Below are 18,880 nucleotides of genomic sequence, written 5' to 3' on the forward strand. Positions count from 1 at the left end.
ACGCTGGCTGGCTGGCTGATATCCACCTGGGATTTGGCATGACTGTCCTCTGTGAACTGAGGCTCCAGCAGGTCTGTGGAGGGAGCTCACAATATGCATCTGTCCTCAGGTTGGCTGCTTCCCTTTATACCCTTTCTCCAGACTGAGAATGCCCAGCAGAGATGGAGGGGTGTGGTTTCCTCAGCCTGCAATACACAGTTAACCCCTGTGGGGCCAGTGCAGGTAGATACATCCCATCACAAAGCCAAAAGAATGTTTTCCTTTAAAGGAACACTATCAAGCCAGTAATCTGAAATTGTAACTTAACATTTATCTCAAGCGTTCAAGTAGCACTAACTTCTGCTGACCTTCCCTTTAGCTCGCTGGGTTCTTATAAATTCCCATATTCAGGTTGCTAAAGATTCTCTCTAGCAATTACTATCCAAAGTACAAAGAAACAAACATTCCACAATTACAGAACACTGTATACGTGGTGCTTTCTTCCTACCCATACTTCTGAGAGAGACTGAGATTCTATGACACCCATGCCTCTTCACCCACCCAACCACTTGTGCATCACTCTTTTCTCACAACAGGGCTGGATACTGCTGCCTTTGCAGTCAGTTTACCTTGCTCCTTTGAAATAACTTCATCTCCTGTTCCCTGCTAACCTGGGGAAAAAAGAATTTTGATTCCCTGTGGAACTGCCATGCTAAGTGTTAAACCACCCTACAAACCTTAATCATAATTCAAGTTTTAAGCCACATATTTTGACAGCATTATGACATTCATAGAACTATTTATAAATACCTTTTTAAGAAACTCTGACATACTAGCAATAAATGTCAAACTAGTAGAGATGCCAGGCCAGAGAGGGAAGAGCTGTAAAGAACACAGTTCTTGAAGGTTTCAACCTAGGCAGCAATGTTTGGAGTATAAGTAAGTTGTTGCAGGGCTTCTTTTTTAAAAAATGCAAAATGTATTAGTTGTTGTTAGGGTATGATGCATGAGGAAATTTAGGCAGCTAAACTCTGGAGTTAGGCACCTAAGTCCCTTTGCATCACACCACTGTCATCCATGAAACTCCTGCTTAGCTACCACCTAACCCTGTAGGCACCTAAACTCACTCAGCAAATAACATTCTGCTGTCTAGGCAGCTAGGTTTTAGACCCTGCGGCAAGCACACTGCTCCCCAGTCTCGGTGTCCAGATGCCTATCTCCTGCTTCAATCCCTAAAACAACTCTTGAACCAGGGCAAGATAGCCATTCGGTCACCTATGTTGCATGCGGGGCCTGATCCAGTAGATGTCTGAGCATGTCTACCAGATTGGGTTCCATCCAAAATCCAGCTGGAAGAGGAAGCAGTGGTTAGAGCATTTGTCTGGTATGTAGGAGACACTGTTTCAAATTCCTCTTTTCTCCCAGAGGAGTAGAAAAAGATTTGAACAGGAGTCTCCCATCTTCTGTCTCTCAAGCGAGGACCCACTGAACTATGCCTTATTCTGATGTGAGGGTCCCTCAGTCTCTCCTGTTGAAGTTGTTCCATTGTAGATAAATAGTGAAAGAGTGATTGGAGCGGGGGCAGGGCGCAAATCCAGGTCTATCTCCCCTTACCTACCTCCTACTGTTCCACTGGGAATAAATATTTAAACAGTTATTAGACCAGCGAGAGAAAGAAAGAGAACGATCCTGTAGGATAGTGGGTAGAGCACAGCAGAACAGCTTCAGCAGGAAAGATTGAGGGCTCCCCCCAGTCAGAATATGCCATAGCTCAGCAGTTAGAGCACTGTCCTGAGAAGTAGGTGACCCCATTTCAAATCCTTGCTCCCCCTCTGGCAGAAAGTGGCAGGAGTTGAAACTGGGTCTCTCACATTCCAGGCAAGTTCTCTAACCATGGAGCTATAAGTTATAAGTCGTGGCAGCAACAGCTCCTTCTCTGGCTGTTTTGGTTTAAGAGACAGGGGCATAAGCAATTCCTGCAAGAAGTGGTTTACATGCATAAGCTGCCTCACTCCAGGCACCAGGTTCCCATTTGTGGATCACAAGGAGAAGTAGGTGCCTCCCTGCAGCCTGGGTTTAAGAGGCTATCTCCATGATAGGGGCAAGGCTTAGTGCATACCTCTCTCATTGGTATCTCCCAGAGTCTAGCTTAGATGGCTTTGTGCCTAGTGTGCTGATTTTATTGATCAGATTCTAAGGTACTTATCTCTCCCCATTCATTATATAAGTAGCCTTGGTGCCTAACTTGGCATTGTGGATCACGAATTTCCCAGGATTTTCTAGGCACTTAAAAGTTAGACATTTCAATGCTATCACAGCACCTAAGTCCCCCTTTGTGGATCTCACCCTTAGTGTTCTTCCTGATTACTGCCTATAAGTTCTCCAGGAAATATTTGGTGGGGTCCTCTGGGCAAATGCAATTTTGTAATTCCAAAAGATGCAATCTTTTATTGAAGCATTCCAGCTGCGTGCTGTTCTACTACAAAACATTTTTAAAATTGGTATCAACCATAACCAAAACTCAAAAATTATACTGTGAAAAAAAATTTTCACCTAGCTTCTCAAAATTAGCAAAACATTCTCACAATCTTAATTCCCCAAAAAATTACCAGTGGGAGTTTTCACAATACAGCTACTACTACTACTGCCACTGACTGTTACCAAATGAGGGTTCATATTAAAACGTTCACAACCTACCTTGTAAGGCAAAGAATGCTGCTTTTGAGCATATTTGAGGTTACTAATTAGTCCCAACTGTTAGTTTTAGAAGGTTAATTTGATCACTTAATGGAATGTCTCTTTCCGTTGCCCCCTAAACTAAGCAAAAACATTAACTGATGTCAGCTCTCATTCAAAGAAATTGTATAGCCTTCAAAAGAAATGAAATTATTTTCTTTAACCATCCATAGAACAATTTTTATGTAGCTACATTAATCTAAGAAAGCAAGAGTCTTTTAAATTTCAATACACGTTACACACAAACATAGCCAACTGATATGTAGTGGTGAGTGGTATATAAATAGTTACTTGTACTTAGATGCCTGAGATTACAGGGAGCCATTGCCTTTAGTTTGTTTTTGAATAACTGCTAAGGAGTAATTTTTCTCCGACAGTATATATCAGCCCTACTTCTTGGAGCAGAAGAAAACATTTTGGGGTTCAAAAGACAATATGAAAGAATTTGTCATATTTTAAGGTATGTAAGTGGCTCTGACAAAGTGGACTATGTCCCTATTAATACTTTTTCTCTTATAAGAATATGAGAGGCTGGATGAAAATTTTTAATTCCATTGCAGAAGTAATAGCACTGTTTTGGTGTTTTGTAAGCAGACATTATTCTACTAGTGACTGTCTTTGCAGTGATGCATTATTCTGAATTCTATTATTGTACATCAGCGGCAGCTTAAAGTGTATTTTTTATAAACAGCAAACTTCACCTCATAAAAATTCATTACATAAGGGCATAAACAAGTACTTTTCCTTCCAGTCATTGGCAGTAAGTGATTCATCAGTTTTCCACAAAAAACCAATTTCATTGCAGATGTTCTGTAATTTCCAGTCTCCCTGAACTGTAGAATCATATCACCCAATTCCAATGCAAGGAATGTAAGGATTTTTTTTAAGGCAGTGGGGAAGCTGTGCTTAGTCTTTGTAATAGGATTGCATATCATTTGCTGTCTCATCAGTTTTGCAAAATAACCATAAAGTAATCAGTCTGCCATTCTTTACTTTCTTATGCAGGCTATCAACTTACTTGCAAGTATGCAAGTGAATAACTAGTTGGAAAGAAAAAGTCCTCTATTATCCACTGGCTACCCAAAAAGTAACATGTTTGTATAGTTCTTCTTCAGTCCTACAGTTAGGGAGTTTGTAATGCCACTAGTAAAGTATTACAAAGGTGTCAAAATAAAGAAATTTCCAATTATCACCTACTCATTGTCATTCTTTAAGAGATTGATATTCTCTGATTAATTTTAATAAACAAATACTAAACAACAAATACTACTGACAAAATTTCACATTCACCCAGTGAGAAAGAAAGAACTAAAAGACAAAGTCAAGTGCCCAAAAGCTATACAACATAACTGTATTTTGTGGAGTATCTTTTATATAGAATGTATCGTAAAACTACTTCTCTATATCAAGTGATGCAGTCACATAGTTAAGTCTGATAGCACACGAAGAGAAAAATTAATGGAGATAGGCAAGGGAAAGGATAATTTCAGGTGCAATTGGTGTGGGGAGTTGGGGCAGATATGAGAAAACTGTTCAAGATGGCAGGAGGCATGACTCCAAGACTTGGGTCTGCAAACATCAGAGCTAAATTTTTCCCTCAGAGAAGAAGCTAATAGTAGTGGAATACATGGATAAAGTCAGCAAAAGAAATTCTACAGAGGTTGTTTTTATTTTATTTATTTATTTATTATTGTGAGAGACAAGTAGGTAATTTTTAACTGGTTTGCTCGTTGGGGTAGGGACTGTCTTCTTATCCAGTGGCTATCCAGCATCTCGCACAATGAGGTTCTAGTTCATGACTTGACTAGAACTCCTAGGTGCTACAATAATAAATAATAATAACTGGATCCAGTAATGAAAGTGGAGTCATTTGTTTCAGCTCCTACCTTCTTGTTCTTTAACTAAATTGTTCAATATTTTTGAAGTTCTATACAAAATGCTATATTAAAAATGTTAAGGTTGCAACATATGTAAAGGCCTAGAGAACAAGTTTAGATACCAATGTTTAAGAATCTCAGGGATTTCAGAGGACAGATGGAACTAGATAGCTAGCGCATTCAATTTTTAAAGCTATACCAGGTCTAAATTCAAAGTTATTTGACAAAGTGAACACGGCAATGGCAGGCCTAAATATAGCCTCAGTCACAAGCCATGTATAATCATATTGTGCCTTATGAGCTTAAGATATTAAGATACTATTATGGAGTGTTACAGAATGCCCAACAACTTACATAGGATGGGCTTCAGAGTAGCAGCCGTGTTAGTCTGTGTCCGCAAAAAGAAAAGGAGTACTTGTGGCACCTTAGAGACTAACTAATTTATTTGAGCATAAGCTTTCGTGAATCCGATGAAGTGAGCTGTAGCTCACGAAAGCTTATGCTCAAATAAATTGGTTAGTCTCTAAGGTGCCACAAGTACTCCTTTTCTTTTTACATAGGATGATTTACATAGATTCATACTCTTCTGTTCTGTATAAATCAGGACTTTTTCAGAGGCTTGCAAAAGAAAAGAATACAAGTCATTGTTTCATCATCCATTATGTCTACTAGGTTCAACTTAGGCCTGGTCTACACTAGGGGGTGGGATCGACCTAAGATACGCAACTTCAGCTACGAGAATAGCGTAGCTGAAGTTGACATATCTTAGGTCGACTTACCTCACATCCTCACAGTGCGGGGTCGACTGCCACTGCTCCCCTGTCGACTCCGCTTCCGCCTCTTGCCGCGGTGGAGTACAGGAGTCGACGGCAGAGCGATCGGGGATCAATTTATCGCATCTACACTAGACGCAATAAATCGATCCCCGATAGATTGATCACTACCCGCCAATCCGGCGGGTAGCGTAGACGTATTGTAAATGATCAACCCTTATTGGGTTCTGCCAGTAAGTCCAATTCTCACTTCCAAGAATTTGAAAAAAAAAGCTGCAAAATTAAGTAAGTATATATAGCTGTTTGATTGTTTTTCTCTCTGCCTTCACTATGGCTGCCACTCTGAATACATTGTCATGGAAGAACAACTCCCTAAACTTGCACAAAGTAGTGGAACAAAATCTAGGATCCAGTCCTGCATCTGAGTATTCTTAACTCACATACATCATCACAGTGGCCCCAAGTTCTGCAAACAGTATCCTGGAATATACACATTCTCAATTCCCCCACTGAAAGGCAAGATGTATAGTATCTGGGGGGAGGGGAAAAATTATGGAATAAAATTTCTATACAAGACTCACCTTGCATCTAAGGAAGAGTTCATTTAATAATGCTAAAGTTAGGTGCATATGTAAAACAACATTTAATATAAAAGTTATATACAATTTGTTCATGAAAATACAGATACAGATTCTGAAGGAGATCCGTAACTATTACAACACAGGTAATGGGGGAAATCCTGACCCCACTGAAGTGAACAGGAGTTTTGTGATCTTCAGTGGGGCCAAGATCTCATCTCAGATCCATATTTATTAACATATATGTCCTCATTTCTATGTCCTCAGTTTTGATATATTTAATATGGTACCGATCTTCCCATATATTGTATTTATAACCACAGGATTTTCAATGCAATTGTGTCTCAACAATAAATAGAAATGGACAGAGTAACTAAACAGAGTGTAAAATGGTTTGATTCAACAGGGTGGCATAGCAAATTAGATGACATGTAACAATACTTGCATCTATGGGACACCTTTTTTTGTTATTTTCAAAATCTCACCATACTCATTCCTGTGTTGATCACTCCATAATTTCTAAGGGCTACGTTGTACCCCACCATGGAAATACCCGCAGAAGGTAACAACAGGCCTAGGAAACGCCATGAGGTGTTAAATCCCAGCTCTACTGCAGTCAATGGGAGTTTGCCATTGACTTCAATTGATCTAATATTTCTGTTAGATCTTCTCTTCAGTAGAAGTGGTTAGCCCATAGGTGAAGCCCCATCTCCATCATCTTTAGATTCTGTATGAAGAGAACTGCATGCTTTCATTGCTGCTTCTCTGACTCCTTTGTTTCCTGGATAGATTCCCCCTGTAGTCATTAGCAGCAGCAAAAGAGAAAGTTCAGTGGAAGTTAATACTGCTTCAGGCAGTACTGACTCTTCATCAGATTTTCACACAGAAATCTAAGTTTTCAGCAGGTATAATGCTGCAGAGAACAGCTGGCCCCTCCTGTCGTGGTTACATTCCAAAGCTATATGGAGCTTAGGCAAAGGGGCTTCCACCAGATTGCAGAGAGGGGGGACAATGCTGTGCATGTCTAATGGGGGTGGCCTTTTCTTCTACATCAACCAAGACAGGCCTCCGAGGAGGTAGAGGGGGAAACTGCATTTGGGTTTCCCAAGTCCCAAATGAGTGCTCTCACCACCAGGCTTAAAGTTATAACATAGATAGTGGCATCACTATTATTTTGAATGGGACCCGATCTGATAGGCAGCCTCTGAGCATGCCTATCAGATCAGGCCCTGTGGGTGAGATTGGGAAAATAGGTGGAGGAGCACCTCAGTTCATGGATTGCACTGGGGCTTAAATAGGAGACAGGTATCTAGAGTGAGGCAACAGTGTGCATGCCAACGTGCAGAAACTTAGGTGACTAGGGCCAAATTTAGGTGCCAAGTGAGTTTAGGCACCTACAGGGTTAGGTAAATGCTGAACAGGGGTTTTATGGCTCACAATGGTGCCTAAAATTGGGACCTAGGCACACAAGTACCTTTGCGGATCTAAGCCTAAATCATTAAACATACAAGTGAAGCAAAGGGGTTGTATACATCTATTGGATGATGGACCAATTATGCTGGAGATTTCATTACTCTCTAACAATATACACGGAGAAGGTTATGAACTATTATTATTTTTAAATACATTGGTATAGCACCATAAACATGGATGTTGCTCAGCTATAATCAACATGGCTCTGTGCAGGTGTCATACTCTGTCAGTGTGCACCAGATTGCAGGATCAGAGCAGTAGTGTTGAGTAATCACTCTGGGCACAAGCTGCTTGAAAGGATCCTCTTTGTTCAGTGATGCAGTTTCAACTGCCTCTGCATAACAGAACTGGGGCTTCTTCAGCACCGCTCATCCAAACGCCCTGTCTTGGAACATAACCCACTTAAAGATATAGTTCCCAAAACCACACGAACCATAAACAATACTGCTGGACCAAAAGAGCTTACATAATTTTGATAAAATGAGCCAAATATATACAAGACAAAATACAAGATTATGGTCCAGGAGAAGGAGATTCTGTGGATTATTAAAGAGGAATGAAAGGAAGGAGGGAATAATTGAAGAGAGAAGTTTTAAGGAGGGATTTGAAGAAAAAAAGGGCACATGGCAAATGAGGACAGGGAGAATCTTCCAGGTATAGCATGATGGGATAAGGGAGGTTAGCATGATAGAAGGCATGAAGTCTCATTAATACTCAAGTAATAAAATATCATGCATTTAATTTACACTTAAAAAGTAAGTTAGAATAATTTATGTACATGAAAATTCCGTGGGCTGAAAATGAATTTTATTGAATGCCTTGAAGATGAGCCTGAGGAACTGAATATAAATCGTGAAAAGGAAACTCAGGATTCAAGCCAGGAAAAAATCTAGAGAAGAAATTAAAGAAACTAGTACAGAAACACAAACGGATAATGTCTGTTTAATGAAATACATAGTCAGATCTTTCAGAGAATGTCTAACCCTGTAAATTTTGACTAATGGACAAACAGAAAAAACATATATATTATGCTAAGCAATGTTAATATTAGTAGTATAACAAAGCTAGTATAACAACATAAAATTAAAGTAGCAAAGGAATAAGAGAATCGTAACGATGCGTGTTCAGAGACATAAGGGGAAAGTTAAAAGGAACTGGAGACGAATTCTCCAGTTTTTATCAAACACTACCTTCCTTTGAGCTGGAAAAAAATGGAAAGGAAATTTAGCCGTATTGCAAACTTATAAACCTCAATATGCTCACTGAGGATTACAATGACATACTTCCTGCCCCTAATGCAACCCCAGAAATAATACAGGCAATAAAATATATGACCAGGGTCAATATTGAACTTTATACAATTTGTAGGTCGGATTCTCTTTGTCCATTTATTTTACACTGGTGTTACTCAATTTACTTCACTGAAGTTACTCTGATTCACACCATTGAACGTGGAAGGAGAATGAGGCCCATATGTAGAAAATGCGTAGCTGACACTGATGACAACACCCATAAAATATGGATTTTAAAATTAATAAAAACAATGGTATACATGTCAGTGGATTATAGGTCTGAGCCCTGATACAGCAAACAGAAGCATTTTCTATGCCTCACCAGAGTTTTCGGACTGAAAAACAACCAGACTGTTAATTACAAGTTCCTGAATTTGTGGGAAAAGAACTTCCCTTTTTCCTTTTTGTGATCTAGTTTATGTTTACATATGAAATGAACGCTTAATGTTATATTCTATCATTAGGGTATTGAAATGAAAGACATCAACCCCTTAAGTAAGAAATTTAAGTTATACCATACAGAGGAAAGGATTAAACTATTCAGAGAATCATCTATCCAGTTTTAGCTATCTAAAGCTTTCTGGACATACACCCATTGAAATGACAAGTTCCAGTTCAAGAAAGTTGCTAGGAGAGCATAATCACAAGTGACAGAATAATGCATTTTTATTTTAAATAGGAAATATTGATTAATGAGTAAAGGTATCTAAAGCATCTATGTTCTATCGAAGTCTACGTGAAAAATATAATTCATATGTTGAAAAGCCAATGCAAATTGAAAATCTTCAAGGTAAAGCCAACCAAGGTAAAGCTCTAAACATATTTGTTAACTGTGTGAGTAGAAGTTCACAGACACACAGATGAGACGAAGAAATGAAGTAATTCTAGAACATAGGTCAAATAAGACTAAAAAGAAAGAATAAAAAAGTAGTGATTCAGATACCGAAGACTCATTCAGATATTTTGTTCTTCATTCTTAACTAAGCTATGACTGTTGATGAACAGATGGATCAAGTAACTTTGTTATTGTTTTGCAGTGGAGTGATTAAAAAGCATGAAGTAATCAAGAGCAATTCTTAAACCCCAGCTCATTGCAAGAAGGGCATTTCTGTAAAATAATAGAGAGAGAAACTAGAATCTGAGAAGAAACACAAAACTGCAAAGATAGGCAACACAGTCACATGACCCTGAAGAGAAGCTTTGCAAAGACTGCAGAGAATAGAATGTTACAGATAGGTGTCATCTGGTTTCTTAAATTACGGAATTTTTGAGGTGCTCTCCTGGCATAAATTGTTATAGCTCTATTGACTTCAGCTGAGCTACAACAATTAACACAAATTGAAGATATAGCCCTGAAAGCACAAGCGAGATGATTTGCATTTGAAAGTCTATGGATCTTGAGTTTTGGGACATAAACACACAGGAATTTTGTGCAGTTCTAAATATGAAACTACAAGACATTTGCCCTATTTTCTCATGTGCTATGAAGAGATGATGCATAAAATACAACTCAGATCCTGGTGACCATCTCAGCTCTATGTGTGAAGTAGGAATTGTCTCATTGGTCCACATCAGCATTTTGAAAAGAGGGCCAGTGAACAGACTGTCCATCAAAATTGAATACAAGAAGCTTAGTGCCTCCAGCAAGTTGCTACTTATAAGCTGAAAGACACCTGGACAAGACAGGAAATGAGATACTCATGCAATGACTGGCCACTAAGAAGGGGTGGGGAGGGGCCCTCCACTTGTTGTGGCCCAGGGCCCCCTAATCCACCTCTGGCCATATCCCACTTTTGGATACTTTTTGGCCCTTCTCGATGAGTTGCGCCGTCTTGCACAATGCATGCCTGCAAAGACACAAAGTATTCAAAGCAAAATCTATGTCTGCTCCCCATTTCTTCTTCCCCTTTCTTTGTGCCTAAATAAATATGCTGCAGTATAAAGCATGTGAGGTACATTTTATGTATCCTACTAGTCTCACCACACCTAATAGAAAAAAATATTATGCATGAATTGGGCCTCATTCTGCCCCCTTTAAATGTATACTAACTTATTCTATGAATAGTCTCATTGACTGACAGTCATAGTTGCTGGGAAAACATTATGATACACACCATATAACACACACTGGCCCAGATTCTCAGAAAGTATTTAGATGCCTAATTCCCATTGATTCATGGGAGTTAGACACCTAAATACATTAGAGGACAAGACAATTTTTAAAGATCTATTGGCATTTAAATGCTGATTTACAAAAACAAACGTGAAGGGTGGGAAACAGGGATCAAATATGCCAGCAAAGTGATCAGGGTGATGGCAGGCATGCATCTGAGTTCCATCATTCTCTCTTCTTTCTTTAGATATTTGTTTTAATTACATTGCGGGAGGAGTGGTTTGGAGAGCAGGCATTCAGAGCTGGAGACAGTAAGAGGTAACAATTGTTTAAATGAGAAAGAGGAGAGGGAAACGGTGTGAAAGAGGAGAGGGGAATTGTGAGAAGAACAGGCAAGGAGAGTGGGGTGTTGTAGTTGAGGAAGGATCAATAGTGAATGGCAAAACAAGGTTAAAATCCAGAGTCCAAGTCCCCAATCCTGCTAACACCTTAGTGCAAACAAACTACTTTCAGAGTTAGGTGAATGATGTCAAGAGATGATGAAAGGTTCCAGCTGCTACTGGTGTTCTTCATGTGTAGGAGATGTACTGGGCTTATTTCCAAAAACAGGTAGATCTGGGCCCAGTGCAGGAATGCCCTGGGTATACCAGGGAGTACCCTGCACCCTCAACTGTAGCTGGTGCTGGATGCTTATGCCTATTAGATTCTATAAGACTTTTCCATAAAGGAAATCTGTGATATATATGAAATGTGCATGATACTTCATCTATTTTTCAAAAAGAATAAACCTTGATTTCACTGGTCTCATTGTTACCTGCATAGGACCCATTTCTAGCTTTTAGTGTTGAGTATATATGTTTAATTTCTCTACCATACCAGGAAATATGGTTCTTGCACTGAATCGCTCTCATCTAAAAATAAATAGTTAAATAGGATCATGCGAATCCTCCATCAGAAGAGATTTTATTGATGTATATTCACTGCTTACACATCAATAAGAATATTCATGTGAGTAAACATTTTCAGTATCTGTACCTGTCTTTTTAACAAGTTCCCCATTTCTTTATCTCCTGTGTCAGGTTCCTCACTTTCCTTTTTAGTGGACCAAACTTCTCATTTATCTTCAATTTATTGAAAACTGAACACAAACAGAAATATTTTGTCAATTTTACTGTATTTTCTTTTTATTTCTGTCAAGATTTACTTATATCCCTATATTGGGTCCTGCACTTGAGGTGCTAAGGACTCTCACCTCCCATTTAAATCAATGATACTGATGGCTCTCAGCTATAGGAGTTAAGGGCATTCAATACATGACGGTATCAGGATATCGACCTCTGTCTTTTTACCAACCTGGTCCTAACTTGAATTTTAATTGTAGTGTCTCCAACTGTTCTTAATTTTTTTTTTCTCTCATGGATTTCTCATTCACAGTAAAATTCCATTAGACACTTTGTTAAATAAAAGCTGTTGTTTCACTTCCTTTACTACATATGTTCATATGCATTTCAGAGTTAAGAACACTAAATGCCAAAATACTCTTCAATTTCAACCTTATCATACAATACTTGACTGTATTCTGGACTCAGGCCCAGAAATTAATTTGACTATGTAGACAAACAACCTGTGGAAGAAAACAGTCCTAGGCTACCCTTTAGAAACACAGTTTGCGTAACTATCACAACCAACATTTTAGTAACTTGTTGAAATGATTAAAAATAACAAATGCTTTTTAATCATTTCTATTCCAATCCAGGATCATGGACCCACTGTGCTAGGCACTGTACAAACACATAACAAAAAGATGGTCCCTGCTTGAAGAGCTTACAATCTCTTTAATGTTGAAATCTACTATATACCAACATATACACTTCTATGTGGCTGCGGTGCGAAGGAGCTGATGAGGCCTCGATCCATTGTTGTGCAACCCCTTCTCCCCACTTGGCTACTATTAATCTTATGGCTGGAATAGCAGTTGCAGCTCTTTCATTTCCCATGAGCAGTGAGGCTAGTGAATCTAAGTAAATATGGATCTGGGAGCACTGGTGTGTGGCTACTTCAACTGCCATGCTCCTCTTCCCACTCCACCCCCAGACAGTGTTTAAGTGGGATGGAGCCTGAGGACTGATTCTCTATACCATGGATGAATTTCACCATAAGTGAGTTATTAGTCCTCTTGGAAGGTGCATAAGCAATAATCCTGAAGTCTGAGGTCCTTTTTGTTCTTTCCTCCACAGAAAAGGAATTGCAGAAGCAGTAGCCCTTGCAAGTTTCCTCAGCACACCACACCACACCTCTGTTCTCGAGAGACTGCCACTAAAGCAGAAAGAGGTGGTTGAGTCTTCATGCCCATTTAATTCTTTGCCTCTCTGATGCTTAAATACTGTAAATTTTGGTGATGGTCTTTGTAATGTGGACTCCTAAGCACTGACTGGAGTGCAAAAACCAAGGAATCTAGCAAGGATTGCTAGATCAGGCCTCAACTGGTTTCATACTGGCAAATGAACAGCTGCCAAATGATAATAACTTCCCACTACCAGTCTCCTGGGACAAGATTTGAACTGGTGACCTATAAGTAACATCTAAGTAATTCAAGATCTCCATATAATCAAAGTTATGGACATCTTACAGATTTGTCTTATCTATAAAAATGTCTTTGTCTGCTCCCTCTAACTTCCCTGCAACTTCACAACAGTGAATGGACTATCCATACTGTTTCTGATGTCAGCTCAAATATTTGTTAAAGTTTTTGCACTCAGTGGTCCAAATCCTCTCAGATGGGTATTTTCAATGAAGTGAAGCAGGGATCAAAAAGAGCAGCATTTGGCTTAGTCTCAACTAATCTCCTATTTGATTTTCTGTTAGCACTCTTGGTTTAAAATTGTGATCTTTAAAATTTCCCATTCATTTTCATGATTTAACCATGCCTTCATTTTTCCAGTAACATCATACTTATCCCTGAAAACATGTAACTTCAGTCAAACATCATTTTATTACATGTTTCCGAATACTGCACAAAAGTTACTTAAGGGCTTGCTTCTGCTCTCAACTGAAATCATTGGCAAAAATCCAATTAACTTCAAGAGGAGGAGGTATGGGTTCTACATTCAACTCTATTTGCTTGATCTTTTCACAGCCTCCTACAGTTTTATCAAGGTATTTACTAGGTATCTACATAGGTATTGCCAATTATAAAATTTTTCTATCTTTGAAACTAATAAAAAAAACCTACATCTTTTTATAGTGTTAAACAAAAAACATAAAAAACAAAAATGGCACTTCAGAATTTGGAAAAAGGGGAAAGTGCCTTGGGTCTTTACTTCAAAAAATACCTAGCAAAATATATCCACAGGCTCACAGACACTCTTTAGAGATGTCTGCCTCAAACTCATTATGCAGTAAAATGATTTCAACTAAACCAAAAATAAAAGTGTGAATGAATCTTTCAGATTAGACAATACGCACAGATTGGATCTTTCTTGCTCTCTCGATAAATGGAAAGGAGTAGTGTTATCAATGCTCCCTGTATTCCACATGGAAGCAGGGGAATGGTCCTGCTACTATGGGGAATTTTCCTGCCTTCTATACTACCCCAGTGGAACTGGATGGCAAAAGGATCTGAGTCAGCACCAACTCCCTTTACCTGGATGCCTGCCTGACCTTGAGGTCTCCTCTTCCTCTCTCCTATGTGGCAGAGTCCTCGTACCTACCCATGATAAGGCTGGGCCCCGGATCCTGGGTAGGGGGACTTAATCCCCAGTCTCGTCATGGGTCACACAGGAGCTAGAGTGTCCCCACTCCAGGGTGCTCACTTCCCCAGTGATCGGTCCATTGAGTTTAAGCCACATACAATTTATTAAACAGCAACTGTAAAAAGAATAAGGGAAAAATTGAAAAGGTTAAAGGAACAAGGAATCCCACACTATGAGGACAGGGAACACCATAAACAATAGTCTCTGGAATGCAAGAACATTCACAGCCTATTCCTTACACATCCCAGGCCTCTTTCCCAGGACCTGGATGTGCCCAGGTTATATCTCAGGTAAGGCACCTGCTCTGCTGGGGTCTACACATCCCCAGGTTCTGGTGGTGAGATCTTTCTCCCTGGAATCGGGCCTCCCATCGGGTTTGTGTCCCCCTTCCAAAACCAGCCTTCAAGGCCCTCTTGTCGGGTGATGTCTTTCTCTGCTTCACCCTCTCTGCCCAGGATCCTCACCTCGTTCTCCCCAGCTGCCCACAACTCCAGTTTACTTGCCACTGGGCCAACTTTCTGCTATCCCAGACCTGGTCATGCAGCTCCGCACTGTAGCTTGCCTCTGGTCATGCAGCTCCAGCTCCCCTGCTCTGAGCTGCTGCTTTCCTGGGTTCTGCCCTCACAGCTCCAACTAAAAACCTACTAAGTTTCAGGAAGGGAATGTCTACACTGCAATTTAACATCCGTTCCCATGTAAGCTGCCCATGTCAGCTCACTCAGGCTCTTGTGGCTCAGGTAATGAGCTGTTTAATTGCAGTGTAGATGAACCTGGGGCTCTCCCACCTCACAGGTTCCCAGAGCCCAAACTACAGCCTGAGTCCAAATGTCTGCATTGCAATTAGACAGCCTCTTAGTCTGAGCCCGGCGAGCCCACGTCAGCTGACATGGACAGCCGTGGGTGTTTAATTGCAGTATACACATACTTTAAGGGGCCAACAGCCCCCTTACACAGCTTACCAGAAGCTGTAACTAACATGGCTGCCATTGTGAACTATACTTCCCAATCGCCTTGTTTTCAGAGACAAACTGGCTAAAACTAACAGGTTCCACCTTGATCCGTCACCACTGAGGAGACAGAGATGTTTCAGTCTACCTACTCATGGTATTCAGAGCTTTGGTCCCTAAAGCCTGGGGGGGGGGGGGGGGGGGGGCACCACTACTGGCTTACTTATAAACCCTAGACTGCTTCCCCACGACCATTTCCTCCCCTTCAACAACATTGTCTCATGTCCCACAAGCATTTAGGAAAGTCAATCATACTTAAACACATGCTCAGAGCCAAGCTGGAACTGAGTAGTAACAAAAAAGGAGGGCTCTCATCTTTAGCTCCAAATGTACACACTATTACAGATACACACTTTAACACTAAAAAGAAAACTACTAAGTTACTTCAATAAATATTACAGCCCACTTTTTTAAAAAACATAGAAGTTAAGTCCCTCCCTTTCCAAGATATAATATATCTAATTCAAAACAACTGGCCAAGATTTTCAAAAGTGATTAGTGATTTTTGGATGCCCTAGTTGTGACACTTTCAAGGACCTGATTTTCAGAAAGTGCCAAGCACCTGTGCTGTGAAAATCTGAACCCTTCAAACCTGGGCATCCAAAATCACTAATAATTTTTGAAAACCTTGACAATTTAATTTTAAGGGTGTTTCTTGTGCTTATTTACAAAATAGCACAAGCGAATTCCTTTGCTGAACTGCAGTAATCCACTGCTTTATGTTATCAGTTATTAAAATGTATGCTGCTCTGATTTCACAAGCCTTTAATTACTCATCTCCACCCACAGAAAGCATTAGCAAGCAATACATGATATGTATTTCTTAAAATATAGCAGAGAAAGAAAAGCAAAGTGTCAGGCTCTTCAAAAACTGCGTATTTTGGTGACTCAGAACAATGAGCAGCAATATCAGGAGATTAATAAAATTAAGCGTTCATATTCATTCCCTCTTGCAGTTGGTTGTGTTTAAATGGTGGGCTGTCCTAGGGTTAAAAATAAGCCCCTCCAGTTTTAAGCTTTTAAATTGTAGTTTTAATCCATGGTCTCATTAAAATTTGATAGACTATATTCAAAGCATATGTCTGACAAATGTTCACAATTCCTTTATTTATTTATTTTGTTAAATGCTATCCACTGCAAACCAGAGGCTAGCAACATTATAATTTTCTCCTGATTATTGAAAAGTTTTCCCCCTGACTACTACTAACATTTAATCTTAAACTTTGTCTTAATTTCATGTAATATCAGAACTCTTTTTCTCATAGAAATTTAGTATCATTTGTAAAAAAACCCCAAACCTAAAACTCATTGTAAAAACCAGCAAAGCAAGGTAATGCAAAGTTAAAACTTACGTTCTATTTCTAACTTTTTTAACACACCTAGGCCTCAGTCCTGCAGACATTTTGCACATGAACAGGCTCATTGAACTTACGTGCACTGTCAAATTTCATTCTGAACGTTATTGATTTGTGTCATATCTTTAACAATTTAATTACTAGGCATTGTAATTTTCCCAGATATTATCTACTGCACTTTATTTTGTTTATACGGTTCAATTAGGCTGTGTAAATATTTAAAATGTTTAAGTGTTAATTTTTAAAGCTACTAATTTTTTTTGTAAATTTTATAAAGTTAAGAGTATTAAAGCCTCCATGATTAGACTATCTGAGTGTCTCCCAGGTATTTAAAACTAGAAATAAATCTCTATCTTCTTATCCAGCCAGCAGGAGCAATAGCTTGATTGAGAAATAGATAGGGTTTTTGTTTGCTTGTGTGTGTGTTGTATAAGAAGAACTTACTGAACAAGAGTTAAGTTAAATAAGTAAGTTTTGTGAGGTCTGTGGTCATTCTTGTGTCTTGTGGGAGTCAGTTCCACAATCTAACTTGTATGAAAGTTCTGTAGAAGCCTTAAATATGTTGAGAATGGAGTACTGAGGTGATGTATTCACAGTAATCTACATTGCTAAACCAGTATGGGTTGTTTTGTTCAGGGTTTGTGGCTTTATTTCCTCAAACAGTTTCTTCAGACCTTGACACATGGGTTCCTCTTTTCCTGCAGTCCCAATTGTAATGCTCACTTGTCCTTTATCCTCCCTGGACTTACAGTCCTTTATCCCTTAGTGCAGAGGTATCTCTCCAGAAAGTGTCAAGTGAGGAGAGGAGGAGGTTGTTAGCTGGCTCTACTATGGGAAGCCTGGGGTCATAGATCATGAGGAAGTGATCTGCAACCAACCCAAGAATACCCTGCTCCACATGGCTACTTCCTGCAATATCCGTCTCAGTTCAGGCCTTCCTCAGGTATCTTCAGCCAAGCTCCCTGTGGAGTACATACCCAGCTTTTGGATTAGTTTGTTTAGGAAACAGAAGTAAAATGCTTGTTTGTGAGCTTGATACCACTGAGCAATGGTTTCTTTAGAACAGATCAGACTGTTGTATAGTAAAGATTGGGTGGTAGTTTCCTATCATCAGAGAAGCACTTGCTTTGCAGTGGTGGCCTCAGCTATGCTTTACTGTTTTTCCACCCAGGGAAGGCAGGAGTCAAGTTGGTGGCCCTGATTGCCATGACATACTTGTGTAAATGAGCCGGATTTTTTATTGTCTAGTTTGTCAAGGTGGTAATTCAGCACATGCACTGAGGTTAAAATTCTTGAGCTGATCCACTGAATGAGTAAATGAAATTTGAGATGTTGGAGTCAGGGGAATGAAATTCTCACTGGATGATGAAGAGCAGGTAAACTGGTTTGCCACCACTACTCAACTGCTGCATGCTGCACACCTGTATGTAGCAGGGGGAGAGTGGGGAGTGCACCAATGGAGCCACCTAGTTGCAGATCCACAAACCCTGCCAATGTCTCTACCCCCACAGGAATAGAGAAAATGTCAGACCAGTAGTCCGTTTACACCAGTATTCTGAATTTGACAGTAGCCTGTATCAGATACTTTAGAGAATTTTCCACATAGTGAATTAGAAATATTTAATGACTTGAAAATACTGCAGTATAAATGCTTAGACAATCGTTTATATTGTGAACTTGGTCACTGGAATTTCAATAAAGCCTTCTGAACATTAGCTAATTCAACAAATATCTGAGATCATTAGCTTCCAGGTTTCTCTTCTATGTTCTATTTTTAAAAAAACATTTTTTGTGAAAATGTATATTAAATAAAAAAAAAAGCCTCAGACTGAGACGTTTATGCTCTGGGGTTTATTCTCCTATCAGTGCATAAGAGATTTACCCAGATCTCTCCTATTAACACAAGTGGGAGTTGTAAACCAATCCCCTATGCATCACTTGGAGA

Source organism: Chelonia mydas, chromosome 2 (assembly GCF_015237465.2).
Source record: "Chelonia mydas isolate rCheMyd1 chromosome 2, rCheMyd1.pri.v2, whole genome shotgun sequence".
In the NCBI taxonomy this organism is placed as follows: domain Eukaryota; kingdom Metazoa; phylum Chordata; order Testudines; family Cheloniidae; genus Chelonia; species Chelonia mydas.